This window comes from Benincasa hispida, chromosome 2, assembly GCF_027475165.1.
Source record: "Benincasa hispida cultivar pf3 chromosome 2, pf3_genome.v1.1, whole genome shotgun sequence".
NCBI lineage: Eukaryota > Viridiplantae > Streptophyta > Magnoliopsida > Cucurbitales > Cucurbitaceae > Benincasa > Benincasa hispida.
In genome coordinates, this window is record NC_143479.1 from 37,584,005 (window position 1) to 37,600,423 (window position 16,419).

A 16,419-nucleotide genomic window follows, 5' to 3' on the forward strand; every position below is an offset into this window, starting at 1 on the left:
AAAATTCTAAAATTACCATATACAAAACTATTTTCAGTGTCTAGACATATGTTTTAAAACAAACAAAACACGTAATATAAATTTATTTTAATGCACTTCGTTGTTCTCAACCTTTATTTTCATATCACAAATCAAACGTAACATACACTACATTTTGATTTGACTTCAACATTAAATTTAAATATTTTTTTCCATGCAAGTAAAAATTAGAGGCTATAGAACACAATGTAATTGCACAAATCTTAAAGATAAAAGTTCAAAGGGGCAATCATTGAAAGGTATAGGTTCAGTAATACATAAATTACAATGTTTTCACCGTATTTCTTTCGAAGGTGCACACATTGAGAGACTCAAGCCTCGTCGAGGGTGAATGTTGCCTCAAATATAGAACTAGTATAACTTCCTGTAGTCGCACTTGATAGACATTTGTTCCACTTATCTGAATGAGTGAGACGAGAACCTTTTACTAAGTTAAAAATGTACTCTAGTGGTCATGATTAACATAATGTCCTTCCTCTCGAATCTCGGTATATGCCTAGGAAACACAAACAATAAATGGACTTTAAAAAGAAAAAGTTGTTAAACTTATTATGAATCTCTACCTCTAAAATTTGTCAACAAAATGCAAATTTATTTGGCCTCTATTTCTAGAAGTTTAAATGCGAGGGGCGTGCATGTGTCCTTAAGATCGATCGAAAGTACTTTAGTTCATAAATATATATAAGACTAATAATTTAAATTAAGGCAAAACTCGAAGCAACTATTCCAAAATAAGTATAGGCATATTGCTTATATTATCAATCTCGAAATCAAAGATTTGATTCATAAAGTCCACATATTGTGAAAAAAAAAATATAATTTAAATAGTTAGTTTGATGGATATAATAAATAGATTTAAAATTAAAGACTCAAATATTTTCAAAACTCATTATTAGTTCTAATTTTGTCCTTAGTTATAAAAATATATAAACAATTTTAAAATATAATAAGTAAAGAACATTATGCAAGTTAAAAGTGAGATTATACCAATCATTTGATGCACTCCTCTCCTTTCCATAATATTGAAAGTAATTTAGTCTATAAATTCCTTAAGATCGATGGAAAGTACTTTAGTCCATGAAAAGGTATAATGCTAAAAGCTTAAAGTATGAAATAAATTATTTAAAATCTTGGAAATTAAAATTGAAGTTACCACAACATTTTCTTGTATTCAAATTTAAAAATTTTACATTAGATTCATGTAATTTTTAGCAAATTGAGTTTCAAATATTTTAGGAGACAGAGGAAGAAACACTAATTAATCATTTTTTTCCTAAATAGTAACTCTAACTAAAATAAATTTTATTTTAACTTATTTTTAGCTCGGTAATAAAACAAAATAATCAAAATTTTCCACAGTATTTTATTACGTAAAAGTAATAATTTTTTTTTTTTAATATGTTATGTCTTAATTATAAATCTTAATAGTACTGCCACTTTTTTTCTCATATCCTTCCAAATTTAAAAGGATAAAATAGCAATTGCTTAGAAAAAAATAGTAATTTAACAAAAAAGAAAAAAGTGTGTTTATATATATATATATATATGGAAAATTTTTATAGATAGAAAAAATATCAAACTATTGATAGACACTAGTAGACTTCTATCGGTCTCTATCAGTGATAAAAACTGATAGAAGTTTATCATTAATAGAAGTTGAAAGTAGTCTATCATTGTGATAGAAATTTAAAATGATTAAATTTTGCTATCTTATAAAAATAGTTTTTCTTATTTTTCTATTTTTGAAAGTCCTCTCCTTTCTCCTTCAAAATTAATGAAATTTTGTTTAACATTTTCTCTTGCCTTATCTGGATTTTTGATAATTTAATGTACACTCTAACAAATTCAACATTTGAAATTAATTTTTTAGAAGCTTAGGTACTAAAATCAAATGAAAAAAAAAAAAAAAAAGAAGGGTTGAAAAAAAAGTTGACTAACTGCATTGTTTGCAAATGCACGAAAGATGGAATTGGACCGTGCTGCCATCCAATCACAATGCACACCATCATCATTTAAACCACGATATACGACAGCACCACAAGATCTTGTGAGTCCAAAGTTTTTGACATGAAGAAACCCACCCCACTGACCATTTGCAATATCGATTGGGTAAGGACCAGGCCCAATATCACCAAATCAACTGTGTTCACAAACAAATTTTATAGTATCACCAGTAGCATTGTAAATTAAGCAAAGAGTAGAAACTCCATCTCCCCATTGTTCCTTCAACCATGGTACATATTCTCGAGCATTTTTGTCTTTTTCTTGAGCATTCTTCATGTTGAGTGCCACATGTGCTCTATCTCGACGTATTATTGTCTTTCCTTGATATTCATGCATGACTTTTAGAATTTCATCCGTAATCGGACTACCAAACACACTGTTTACTATCCTCAATATATATCTGAAATAAAAAGGGAAAAATCCATGAAATTAGACTTGGTAAAAGTAATCCAGAGGCATGTCATGTTATCATTCTTCGTTTTTTTTTTCTTTTTTCTAATCCAAAAAAAGTTGTAAGATAATAAAAGTAGAAACTTTAACCATAAAAAACAATAGAAAAAACATATAACATACAATTGGGAAAAAAAATAATGAATGTTTACAAAAATAAATATTAAAAAAGAAAATGATAATATTTGCCAAATGGATTCAATTGAAGAGAAATGGAAAGAGAAAGTATAGTTTCTATAAACATACACTCCTTGAGGCTATAATGAAACCTTTTGTGTGATTTTTCAATGGTACTGTCACATATTTATAATGTCCAAAAAATAATTAAAAAAAAATAAAAGAAGAAGAAAAATAGAGTAAATTAAAAAATAAAATAAAACGTGGAACCTGTCGGCATTATTTTTAATTTTCTTTTCTTTATATATTTTTGTCGGTCAAATTTAAACTATCCTCCACCTTTACTAACGATATTTTTTAAATATATATATATATATATATATATAATTAATCGAATTTATCCACTTAATTTATCCCATATTTTGTTTTGTTTTCTTGAAAAATTATGTGGAATTAGCAAGGAAAAATAACAGAAAGGGAGAGGAAGATTCAGGCTAATTAGTTTGAAATTGCAGTAGTGGTTAAAATAATTAAGGAAAAATTATTTAAAATATTTATAAGATATAAGAAAATTTTAAAACTATCAATGATAGATGTTGATAGACTTATATCAATGTATCTATCAGTGTATCTATCAACGTCTTATCATTGATAATTCTAAAATTTTGCTATATTTTATAAATATTTTGATTTCTTTTTCTGTATTTAAAAATATTAATGTAGTCCTTTTCTTCTTTAAGAAAAATCTATTGTGCTTTTTTTTTTTGTCTTTTTAATTTAAACATAAAAATGAAAAATTATTTGAAATAACAAAATTGCTAAAAATATCTACAAATAATAGTAAAATAAAATAAATAGATATATATATTAGTCTATCGTGATCTATAAATAATAAAATGTTGATATATTTATTATAAATATTTTGTTTCATTTTACTATATCTGAAAATTATCCACACAAAAATTTATATTATTATATTTGGCAAATAAATACTTAAAAAAGACTCCAGAATTCTCTCCCTTTGTTACACTTTAAAATCTCAACAAAACTAATTAAGTGTGTATATATATATATATATATATACATGTGATTCTCTAACAATTGCATTAAAGTTTATAATGTCAAAAAATTAATGGTAAATTATTTACATATATATATATATATATAACAAACTATAGGTAGATATTTAGATGAGTCATTTTTAAATATAGAAAAATAAAATAAAATATTTACAAAATATAACAAAATTTTAAAACTATCAATGTTAGACTTCTACCATTTGAAATAAGTGTCTACCATTTTATTAGAAGTCTATCAGTGTTTATCAGCGTTTATCATTGATAATTCTAAAATTTTGCTATATCTTGTAAATATTTTCAACAGTTTTACCATTTGAAATAATTTTCTTATTTAGATTGTGACCTTCCAAACCCGTTACACTTTATAAGGTAAAAAAAAAAAACTAATGAAATAAACCTGATTTAATATATATAATATATATATAGATAAGTGAACAGAACAACTTATGAATAAAAACAAACTATAGGTTGATAAGTTGAAACCCTCATACATCTGCTACACTTTATAATGTCAAAAGCTAATTAAATAAATATAATTAAAATATATATGTAGTGAATAAAACAAAACTAAAGGTAGATAGGTTATCATTTTCAGTGTGTTAGGGTTTTAAAATTTTGACAAAAGAAAATAAATAAAAATTTAAAATATATTATCGTCATTTTATATGTCCTAACTACCGTCTAAAATGCATATAAGGCAATAAGTCAATGAAAAACAAATAGATATTTTCTTTCCATATATAATATGTGTAAATGGATTAGAACCTGTCCACTTTGGTCGAAAATAGTTATTGAAATGAACCCTAGAATTAGTACTAGTATTTAAATAATGATAGATTCCATTTATTGTTGAACACTTTAATGTGAATAATAATTTCTATTATGAAAATAACAACATAAATATATTAGAGATATTAAAGAATAAATCTTGAAAACATTAAATTAAAAAAATTTCAAGAGTTCAATGAGTACCCTGATAAGATTAATTAAAAAAATCACTTTCAATTCTAATTGTACCTTTGTTTTATTAAGATGGTTTTTGAGTAGGTTGGGAATGCATTTTCAATCGTTTAACTTAAAAAATAACGGATTTGCAATGGGTGGCAATTTAGAAATATAATATTGTAAGTATGTCAACCACATTTTATATTTTGCACCTACGACATTTTTAAGAAATCCAATTTTCAATTTATTTTATTCCAATTTGCCAAATTATTTTGTAACCACAGACCCCATCCCACAGACCTATTCTTCTCTTTGTTCTCCAACCCGTAGACCCATCACACAACAAAATTATTTTGCATCTGTTGAAGGAGAAATTTTGGACCAATCACAAATTGCCACGTCTATCATCAAATTTGGGACCAATTAATAGTGAACATGTGTCTCGAATTGAAGTTGAAGACAAAGTCCAATGGCGCCATGTGGTTTCATCGTGACTGTTGAATCCGATAAGATTAATTTGACCCAATTTGATATTATTATCTGGGTTACATGAATGTTAAATCAGACCCAAATTCGATTAATTGAGCCTAAAGGCCAGGTCCATGGACCAACCAAGCCCATGTAAGGCCCATAAGGAATCTTTATAAATAGAGGCTCTACCTCTTCATTTAGGAGGTAGGAGGAATGGAAGGTAAAAGCTCTCTGAAGATTTGAAGTCTGAAGCTCCAAGGATGTGAAGAACATGACTCCTCCAAAGCTTTGAAGATCAGAAGACACTAAAGCTTTGAAGATCAGAAGACACTAAAGCTCTGAAGAGCAGAAAACATATCAAAGCTATGAAAATCAAAAGACATTAGAGCTCTGAAGATCAAAAGACATATAAAAGACACTAAAGCTCTGAAGATCAGAAGACATATTGAAGCTCTGAAGATAGCTCCCAAGATCCAAGACTCAAGTTCTCAAGTGCTGAAGACCGAAGCTTCTCAAGCTTTGAAGACTTTAGTTCTCAAATTCTGAAGAAATGAAGATCTAAACTATTTGAAGTTTTGAAGATTAGAAGATTTCAACAAACTGACCGTATCTTCACAACTTACAAGCTGAATATTCAATCTCCTCAAACCCAAGAGCCAAGCTTAAGCCCACTTGTGAACTCTATAAATAAAGAAGCTCTCCTTATTTGGAGAGGTCAACATTTTCTACATTCAGAGGGCCCAGAGAGAATTCATCAACAAGCAGAAGACTTCCAAGACTCCTGAAGCTGCAACCCTAGAAGACAGAAGACCCTTGAAGACACAAAGATTCTTTCAAGACTTCTACTTCAAGAATGTTCGGTGCTTTTCTTCTTCAAGTCGAGCACATTCATCCAACCTAAGAGAATCAGAGGATCAGTACTAGAGATTGAACCATATTACATCAAATCAACCTCAACATCAACACCCACTCAAGTCAATTCCACGAAACAAGTTTCTCTAGAAGTCTCGTACGAACACTAATCCTCCAAGAAGATCAATAAGCCCGAAGGCCGATCATCCAAGAGGATCAATAAGCCCAAAGACCGATCGTCCAAGAAGATCAACAAGCCCAAAAATCGATCATCCAAGAAGATCAAAAAGTCTAAAGGCCGATCATCCAATAAGATCGACAAGTCCAAGGACGACCGTCCAAGAAGATCATCAAGCCCAAAGGCCGATCATCCAAGAAGATCAACAAGCCCAAAGGCTGATCACCCAAGAAGATCGACAAGCCCAAAGGTCATTCGTTCAAGAAGATCAACCAACTTAAAGATTATAGTTTATTTTGAAAGCATCAAAATACTATGTATTAGAGATTGTACTCACTTTCCACAAAATTAATACAAATACAAAGTTCAAGTTCCACGAAATAAATTTCTCTTGAAATCTCGTGCGAACAACAACATATGTTTTTTTTTTTAAAAAAATATTCTTTTGATGTATTCTAACTTAGTTAGTTAGGTTTTTTTTTTTTTTTTGGAGGTTTAATTTTGGATAATATATATCAATTGAATGATATACCTAATATTTTGTATATCATTTAATTTCCACACTTTTATAGCAATATGATGGTTTTAATGAGAATTTTAATAGCATCTAATTTGGAGTTATAATAAATCGTTAAGTTAAGGTTCCAAGAGATACATGAGGAGTTTATCAAATATAAATAAAGTTTTGAGTAAATAGTATATCAACAATATATCACATATCAAACAACGATTTTTTTTTTTTCAAGGAAATCAAACAACTCTTATATATAATAGATATCAAACAAGTTATAACTACATCAATAATATCAGTTGTATATTATTACATAACAAATAACTTTCAATAATATCAATGGTATATAAGCAGTATATCACGTACCAATCAACTTTTAAGTGTATCACCAATATATCAACAATATATCAATACATATCAATCAACTCTCAAGCATCTCAAAAGTATAACAACAATATATCATAAACCAATCAACTTTCAATATTATCAATAGTATATTAGTAGTATATCAAATACCAAATAACTTTCAGCTCTATATTAGACTATAATTTATGAATGTATCAAATATCAATAAGATAGTACATGAAGTAAGACATGAGTGTATCAACCATATATCTTACACTAATCAAGATTCAAGACTATCAACAGTATTTCTAACTCTAATCAATAGTCAATCAATAACTTATTTTTAAGTAAAACATGTGTGTTTCATTTTATAAGCATTATATTCCAATTTTATCACCAATATATCATATATAAGATGTAAGTGTATCAAACATCAATCAATTAATACTTGAAGTAAGATCACATGAGTGTATCATTAGTAAACTCTAACAAAAATGAACATTCCAAGTGTATTAGAAGTATACTTAACAACAATAGTTAACATTCAATTAGTAACCTCTTTTGAAGTAAAACATGCATGTTTTATTTTATAAATAGATATCCAAGTATATTAGTAGTATATCAAATATTGTTGGGTTTTATGTCATAAAACTCGTGGTTTGTAAACAGTCAAACTTATTCTGAAAATTCAATAAAGTTGTTATTGAATATATGAATTGCTAATTTCGTTATAGAAATAAATCCAATACTAAAAAATCTCTAACTATTACATGAATACTTGAACTTTATGTAGAGACATAAAAGTGGATCAGGTTCGAGTAAATAGTCAAAATGATCTATAGTATATGAATAAGGTTGGACACCTTATTTTGGTAACACTATTGGATGTGACGCACTCTGTAGTTGTTACAAAGAGTTGTAAAGTGCTACAGACGAAGTAATCCTGATTCGTATATGTAATGACATGAGGAGTGGGGGCGTCCTGTGCAATGAGTTTGCACAAGATCGGACCACGAAATAAGTCACTCTTACTTTATGACGTTGTTTACTAGTTAAGCTAACTATTTTAAAGCGATGACCTAGGTTGACCTTAATCCTGAGCTAACTATGAACTCCTGTTTATTTAGGATTATCCTTAGATTTGCATAGGTGAGGGTTGGCTCAACAGCACCGGCTCAATAAGCCTCTCATTTCAAGGGTAAGACCGAGTAGATAGTTAGGGACATAGGGTGCAAAATGGAATTCACTCCTACCTGTTTTCAGGGATAGTATAGAGGTTGTTTCCTTAATTGCTAACTCCTGGACTTGAATAAGGGGTTCCGCCCTCTCATTGGCACGAGAGGGACTTGGTTTGATGATCGGATCACAAACATATTGTACATTAGAGGATCAATGGGACTTAAGGAATAAGAGGTAATCTCAGGGTTAAAACAGTCATTTGACCCAATCGTTATTACGAACAACCTGTGAAGGATTAACTTACTAATCATGGTTATATCGAGTGAACATAATATATCTACAGTGAGGGGAATGCAACTCCGAGCTTTAGTGGAGTGACCCAGTAGTTAACGAATGGGAGTTAATTCGGTATAAATAGTTTAGCCAATTAATCTCGGATCGTTGGATCCCATGATCTGTAGATCCACAAGGTCCCGCTACTAGCTCATAAATGGATTAGCCCTAGAGTAGCGTGATAAGTTGATTTGAAATGTTCAAATTAGAATTAAGGGAAATAGTAATTATATGTGATATAATTATACGTTTAATTTTGGAATTAAATGAAATTGGAGAATCAATTAATATTTAAATATAATTTAAATATTAAATTCATAAATAGGGATTCATGATGGTGGAACTAGTGTTAAATTAATTTAATATTTGATATTAAATTAATTGAATTAATTATTAATTATTAATTTTATTAGAAAAATTAATTTTGAATTAATTTTTGTAAAATTAAATATAATTTTAGTTTTAGTTATTGAATTAAAAATTGAAATTAAGTTTTAATTTGAAAATTTTAAATTAAAATTAAAAAAAAAGAAAATTGGAACTGAAAAAGTTTGGATTTTTCCACTTCCATTTCCAACTAGCTTACACACTTTCCACTCTCCAAATTCAGTCATTAATCCAAGCATGAGTTGTAATTCATGTAGCAATTGTTCTTGCATGATTGTCATGCAATATATACTGAAGAATGTGAGTGGAATTGGGTATGCAAAAGGGTTCATTTTGGCTAAAAATATGTCTTGAACAAGTGTTCTTCAAGTCTAAAAACCAGTAACCTCTCATCTTCTTTTCCCTTAATTCAAGCTTATTTTGAGTCTCACTACTCAATCCAAGGCACCAAGAAGATAGTAGGGAAGACCTTGTGGTGGTTCACAAGCTGATTTGGAGAAGATTTGCAGGTGGAATCATGATTCAACTGTTTCTTCAAAGGTATGTCAGGAAACCCTCTTGATAGTTTATAAGCAAGCTTAATTCGAAGCAAAAATTAATGAATTAGAATGTTTAATGATCCGTTTTTCTTCCGCTGCATGTTTTCTAGCTCTAACAAATATAAGATTTGAGTGTATTAGATAATAATTAGTAAATACTTTGAGTAAGACATAAGTATATAAATATTATATCTAACATCAATCAATGTTCCAAGTCTATTATCAGTATTTCTAATAGCAATTATGCACTTTAACTATGAGAGACATTTTTTATTTTGATTATTTCATCTCGAGTGATTTTGTTAATTTTGCTATTTTTACGAACTTAGAATTGTTGAGGTGCATGTGAGCTTAACTTTCATATTGTGTGTTGCTTTTATGGGCTTAATTCATTTCAAGTATAACATTGGTATATCAATAATATGTCAACACTCATTAAAAATAAAATTTCAAATATATTATTAGTTTATTGATAGTATATCATTAAGATGATGACCTAAAATGAAGTATATCAAAAGTACAAGGGCATTTTGGACTTTTACTCTTTTAGTGTTTGGGTGGACCGTTATTTTGTTGAAATTGCAAAAGACAAATTGTTGAGACATGCTTGTAATTTTTTTTTCCCTATTCATGCGACCGTCCCTAAAAAATGAGTCATTTTCGAAAAAAAATAGAGTGTTTGGCAACTAGTCAAAATAGATTTTGAAGTGTATTTTCAACAATTTTAAAGAAAAGTGTCTAAGTAAAAATGAGTGTTTTGAAAAACACCTTTTCCTCGAGTCAATCCAAATTACCCTTCATTTTCACTTTCTTTCATATTTTTTTTTCTCATTTTCTCATTTTTAATTTGGGGGACAAAATTAATTTTTCTAATCTTTGAGGACCAAAATCAAATGTAGGGTAACCTTTGGAAATATAAATAATATTTTTAACATACATGTTTTCAAAATTGAAATGTAGTGAAGAGTTTCAACTTAAGCCATTTTTATCAAATTATAATGAAAATTAGTGTAATCGTAATGGAATTTTATTGATGGATCAATTGTAATGAGCATGAATCGTAAATACAATTGAATTGCTTTTGATCGTGTTTACCTATAATTATGAATTTTGTCACATTTACCATTACCTACTGTTATCATTACCTCTGAAGGTCAAATGATAATGGTAATAGTAACAATAACAGTAAAAGTGTCATAATTCATTGTTCCTCAAAATGACTAGTCAGTGATGCACTCATATTGATCATGTTGACATGAAATTAGGTTAGAAAAAAGGCATTTATGATTTTTAGGTCAATTTTGAAAATTTTGCTTTATTTAACTTATGCATCTTTAGGTACTTTGTCCATCTATCTTGACTCTTGTTTGCTTATTAGAATTGCATTATGAGGCCATAGTTTTGTTGTCATTCCGAAAGACCCCACTAATTAGAGAATGTCTTGCATAATTAGTGGTAACGTCATACTGAGGAAAAAAATATTTGATTTATATGCCTACTAAAAAAAAGATTAAGTTGACAAGGAAAAGATTAGGAGTAAAAAGAATATCAAAAGAAAAAACAGTATAAACTTGTAATGTGTATATATGCATTGCTAGGGATAAAAACAGTTGCCTTTTGCTGTGATCAGTTAGAACACCCGCGAGAAAAGAGTAGGTAAGGTTCCCTATAGTAAAGGTGTGAAAGCTAGTGCTCCTAGGTAAAATAAATGCAAGTTTAGGATTCCACGTGTGCTTTTAGGCACCTTAATTGATATATTACTATCTTCTGTGTTTTGATATTTGATAATTAGTACTTGAGTCAGAGTAGAAGAAAAACGAACTGAGACTTCATAAGTCTATTCCGGGTTTGCTTGTGCTTAAAATAGATAGCTTAAAACTTATTTATGCATGAGAAGATTTAAAATGAAATTTCCAATTTCCAACAATGTCTTGAATTTATTAAATACTTTTGGATGGTTTAGTTGACTATGAACATGATTTTTGTTGACTTTTAAGGTTGCAGTAGGGAATTTGGTAAGTTAGTAAGTTGATCCTTGTATGATTGCATGTTCTACTTTGCTCGAGGACGATCAAGAATCAAGTTGGGTGATTTGATAGCACCTAAAATGTGCTATCTTCCTCTACTTAATTCGAAGTCTTGCTCTATTTAATGTGCTTATTTGATGATTTCACAAGTCTAGGGCATCTAAGAGGTAGAATGAGATGTTCGGTGTGAAATGGTGCTAATACGGACAAAATTGGACCTCAATTGCTTCACGAGAGAAAGAAGGCAACATAATTACGAAAGTACCCTTGAAGGAGAGTGTAATTTCCTTATACGATGCGCTCTACGCTACACTCGAAGATAAATTACATCAAATTCGTGAAGTGAGGAGAGCACTGCATTACTCTAAAACTCTTACGTGGGTGTCCGTGCACGACGTTGCGGCAAGATGGCCTCTCAGCCCGTTAGAGTCTAAACTCTTATGTGGCCCAGCGCTAAGTTGCTGCAAGATGGCCTCTCAGCCCCTTAGAGTCACGACGTTGTGCCCTAACGTTGCAAGGTTATGCGCCTGTTATAAAATGAAATGTTTGCCCGATATCTCACATCATGCCATTATTCCTCGTTCTAGCCCATTTTCTTCTCCTCTCCACTATGAATACTTGTTTTTAACTATTTTTGTCTTCTTGGAGCTTAATCTTTTGCATTTGGAAGATGATTATAGACTAAAGGTAACTCTTCTAGGTTGGTTTGATTGTTTCCCCCCTTTTAGTTTAGTTGTGATACTTGTTCTTCATCAAACATTTTTCAAACTTCTTATGTATGGGATTTAATCTGATTCACTGTTATGAATGACTATTTCTTATTATTGATTGACAACCAATGCTTGAATTTTGTCTTCCCATGCTTTAGATTTATCCTTGATGAAGGTAATAAACCGTTTAGAAGCAAAGGGTTAGATTAACTTGCTTGTTGTGAGTCGATTATCAATAGGTATTACTTTAATCAGCCTTGACTTAGAACCATACTGAATGAATTAGTTAGACGATGGAAATTAATTTTTTCATCTAGCTTAATTCCTAAAGCTTAATGCAATTAGACCATTTAGGTTTGTATAGATTCATGTAATTTAATTGGGCTAATTAGGAAATCATAATGATTGATTAGGATTCTAATCAATTTGGCTAGCGTAAGCATGAGATTTGATCTAGAGTTGAATGATCGATTGAATTAATTGGGGAAACATAACATGAAACCCAAGCTAGATTTTTTTTTAATTAATTTCACAAATCTCTCTCTCACTCTCATTTAAATTTTCATGCAAATTTACTTTCCATTACAAAAAAGTCCAATCAACAACCCCCCTCCCCCCTTCAGTTACTGTACTATAAGCTTTCAAATGAAGAAATTATAGTTACTCTCTGTTGTTCAACTTCGTACTTCACTTTACTACCTATTTTAGAGTAAAGTGTGGTAAAATTATTTGATTTGGACCGCAGGGTTTTATGACGTCCCTTTTTCAGCCCGATCACCATGCATATTCCAACATAAATTTACCATGCTAATTCCAGCTTAAAAATCTCTCTCTCAAGAAAAATTTAAAATCCTAAAGTCAATCAAATATTGATTAGGCATTCAATTGGGGAAGCACAACACAATAAAAAGCCAATAAATTCAATCGATCAAAATAGTTAAGCACAATCCATCAGTAGTATTGAAATCAATCAATCCTTAGAACTACGAATATGTTCAGCCATTGATGTTTTCAAATTAATCAATCTAAACATGTTGTACATTATATTAAAATGGAAGAAATAAGGAGAGGGGGTTATCTATTGAACACGATCCTTCGTTGACACTGCATCTATGATGTGTTCTCGATCTCCTTCTATTAATCCTGACATTTTGGCTCTAAACATTCCTTTGAACAGCAGCTCTTCGACCTCTATGGAGTGCCCTATGTGATCTCCAATTGAACCCCCTCCAAATGGTGGCACAAAGAACATAAAATAGGGTTGGAGTCGATGTAGCATCACGACGCTGCTTTAATATGCAACATTTTAAAAATCAGGAGCGCCACAATGCTACTCTATTTTACCCTCTTGGGTTTTTGCATCGAGCATGGCGTCGTTCACCATGCTGCCTTTGTTTTGCACTTTTTAGACCTCTTTTGCCTTAATTTCTTGCCTAGGTAACAATTTGACCTTTCTAAAGGGTATTTTAGTCATTTTACTATAGTGGCTAAACTCAAAGCTCCCACAATCCGTCGTCTACATTTCATTTGAAAGCATCATTTACTTGAAACAAGAGCAAATCGATGAGATTGCTTCTGGGCTTTTCAATTCAGGGCTCATTTTTATGGGTCCTGAAACCGCCGTCTGAATTATTCGATCTAAAACGCCATATTTTGCCAGTAGAGGTTTTGGAAAAAACAGGGGAAAGGGGGAAAATAGTGCAATGGAGCTTACAAGAGCGGGTTTTATCACATGAATCTGTTGGGTGCTTTTTGACGCACTGTGGATGGAATTCATCGATGGAATATAAATACTATAGAGGTAGTTTGATGTTCATGAATTAATGACTTGTTTGACTTAAATTGTTATGATTATTTCCTAATCTCTCATTGTCTTTGCATACTAGTAATATATTGGCACAACATTAGTGGTACATCGTAAATATTCCTTGTTAGAATGGTCTTGAAATGGATACTTTTTAGCATTCAGAGAGTGTGCACTATATGATAATGTGATATTTTGGATTACCACTAAACATGCGTTTCATTCAAGAGTATGTTACCTTCATGGAATTCTGTTCCTATATGTTTTGTTACTATAGTTGTTTTTGCACTCGACTGTGATTCCAGGCTTTTTGTTGTACGTCCTTTTTTTCGTGTGTGTAATCTCATTTTTCTTGTGTGTAATACAGTAGTTCTGATCCGTGAATTGAGCATCTCATTTAATTTAAGTCATATTGTAGGAGGCTGAGCTTGCTAAAGAGAAGACTGATGGGTACAAGCTAGATAGAGTTCATATTTTCACAGTTAACATGTTTGAGGACTTCGACAGATTTATGAAAGTCCCATATGAGTGTGCCCCTCCTGAAATTAACCCATATACTTCTGGGGTAAACTATCTACAACGTTACTTGATTTTGCTTCTCCACTGCTTCTTGTGATATGTTTTCTTGAGGAAAGGTGGGGGTTTTATGGATCATTTGAAGGTTATCTGGGAGCTGTGCTTAGTTGAATATTTTCCATGGGGAAAAAGAACCATGGGAGAATGTCATTTATGGATCAAAGTGTCCTGTCGTGGAAGTATGATGCTAATTGTTATTTACTTCTGAACATTTCAGGAGAAACTTCAACAGTGGCTAACTGATGAAAAAGCACGGGATCAGTTTGTTATCCGATTTGGTTCCGATACTGAGGTTTTCTAGAATAATGCTAGACATTTGAAGCCCGAGCCTGTTTACAAGCATCAAGTGAGTATCCTTTAGCCTGTCTTGAGTATTGGACTTGTTTTTATATCTAAAGTTGCTACTCTCTCCTGGTTAGATTGTTTTGGTTGATGTTGGGATATCGATATAATATTATTTAGGCATCTTTGCTCTGGGGCTGTTAACCCTATCTTAATTAAATAATTTTCTTTTACAGTTCTAGACCGAGAGTTTTGTTCAGTGGTCCTCATTGGAGACTTACCTAGCAACAATTCACCGACAGGGTGTTGCAGGGGTGGAGCAGATACTTTTAACCATCTGATGCGCTTTGCCCATCAACAGGTTTGTTATTGTTTTTCACTCCAGACCTTCTGACAGTGCTTGCTAACGTCCCAAAGGCCTTAAGCTTTTAATATATAAAATGTAGGTTAAGTTAATTGATTTTTCTCCTGGTGAGAAATATTTGGTGATGTACAGCAGTCATGAGCCCAACAATTCCCGGGATGCAAATGTGGCAACTCTCTTTCGAACTTCTACTCTAAGTCTGGGAGCTTGGAATTTGCAATAAGAGCCTTCAAGAAAATTTAAAAAAAGAATGTGATTTCATGGACTTCAGTTGTATCTTCCTGTTGTGATAATGGTCAAGCAGCTCAGAGTTTAAGTTTCTTTGCCGAGATGCTCTCGGATGGTGTGGAACCAAACGAGTACACTTTAACAAGTGTCTTGAGCGCTTGTTGTGTAATGTTGAGATTGGGTTTAGGAGCATAGATTCATTCACTAAGCGTGGAACCTTCATCGAAGGTAAGAACGAACTTTGTAACCATCATTGTCATATGTAGACTTGAACTTATTATATGGTTATCTATGTGTATATTCCTAAAATTCTTGTTGAATATTTAAATTTCAGTTCAATTTTTATAATGTCCTAGAAATTCTAGAATAAATGTGAAAACGCTAGGTTAACATATAGCCAAAAATCATTACAAGTATGAATTTATGATGAATTTGCTCTACTAGCTTTCTGTAACATCTGATTTAAATAGTTAGTATCTAACTCTGTAACAGAATCGGTATTTCTATTACATTAGTAACATTTTTCATATTAAGATTCAATAAGCATCATTCTAATATTCGATTTAAATTATTTGATCATTCGATAAGCGTCACTACAAGAATTTTGCCTTGAATGTACCATTTATGCACATTCCAATAAATACGGTTAGTTGAATATAAATTCTGATAACATTTTCACTTTCAATCCTTTTTCTTAAACCTTTTTTGTTTGTGTATTTTTTAGGTGTTTGGAAGGGGTGGGGAGGAGATGGATTTCTTGCAACAGCAAGGGATTCAGGTGAAAATTGTTCCTGGTAAGTGCATTTTTGAATGCTTGCAGTTTTAAGCACAGTGTCTAAGTGTTTTCAAGTGACTTTAATGATATGAAAATTCCTGTTTGAGAAGTTATAGTGTGCTTATTTCTCTTTGGACCATATTGGATTAGAATGTAACACCCATTTATGACTCATGGGTAGTATTTATTTGTAGTTTAGATTTGATTCAACGTGCTCGAGTTTG

The 16,419-nt window shown here is 31.0% G+C and overlaps 1 pseudogene; it reads right to left on the reverse strand.

The window, feature by feature from the left end:
* Positions 1–200: 200 nt before the first annotated feature.
* LOC120072054 (23 kDa jasmonate-induced protein-like) lies at positions 201–13,943 on the reverse strand (annotated as a pseudogene).
* Positions 13,944–16,419: the final 2,476 nt, after the last annotated feature.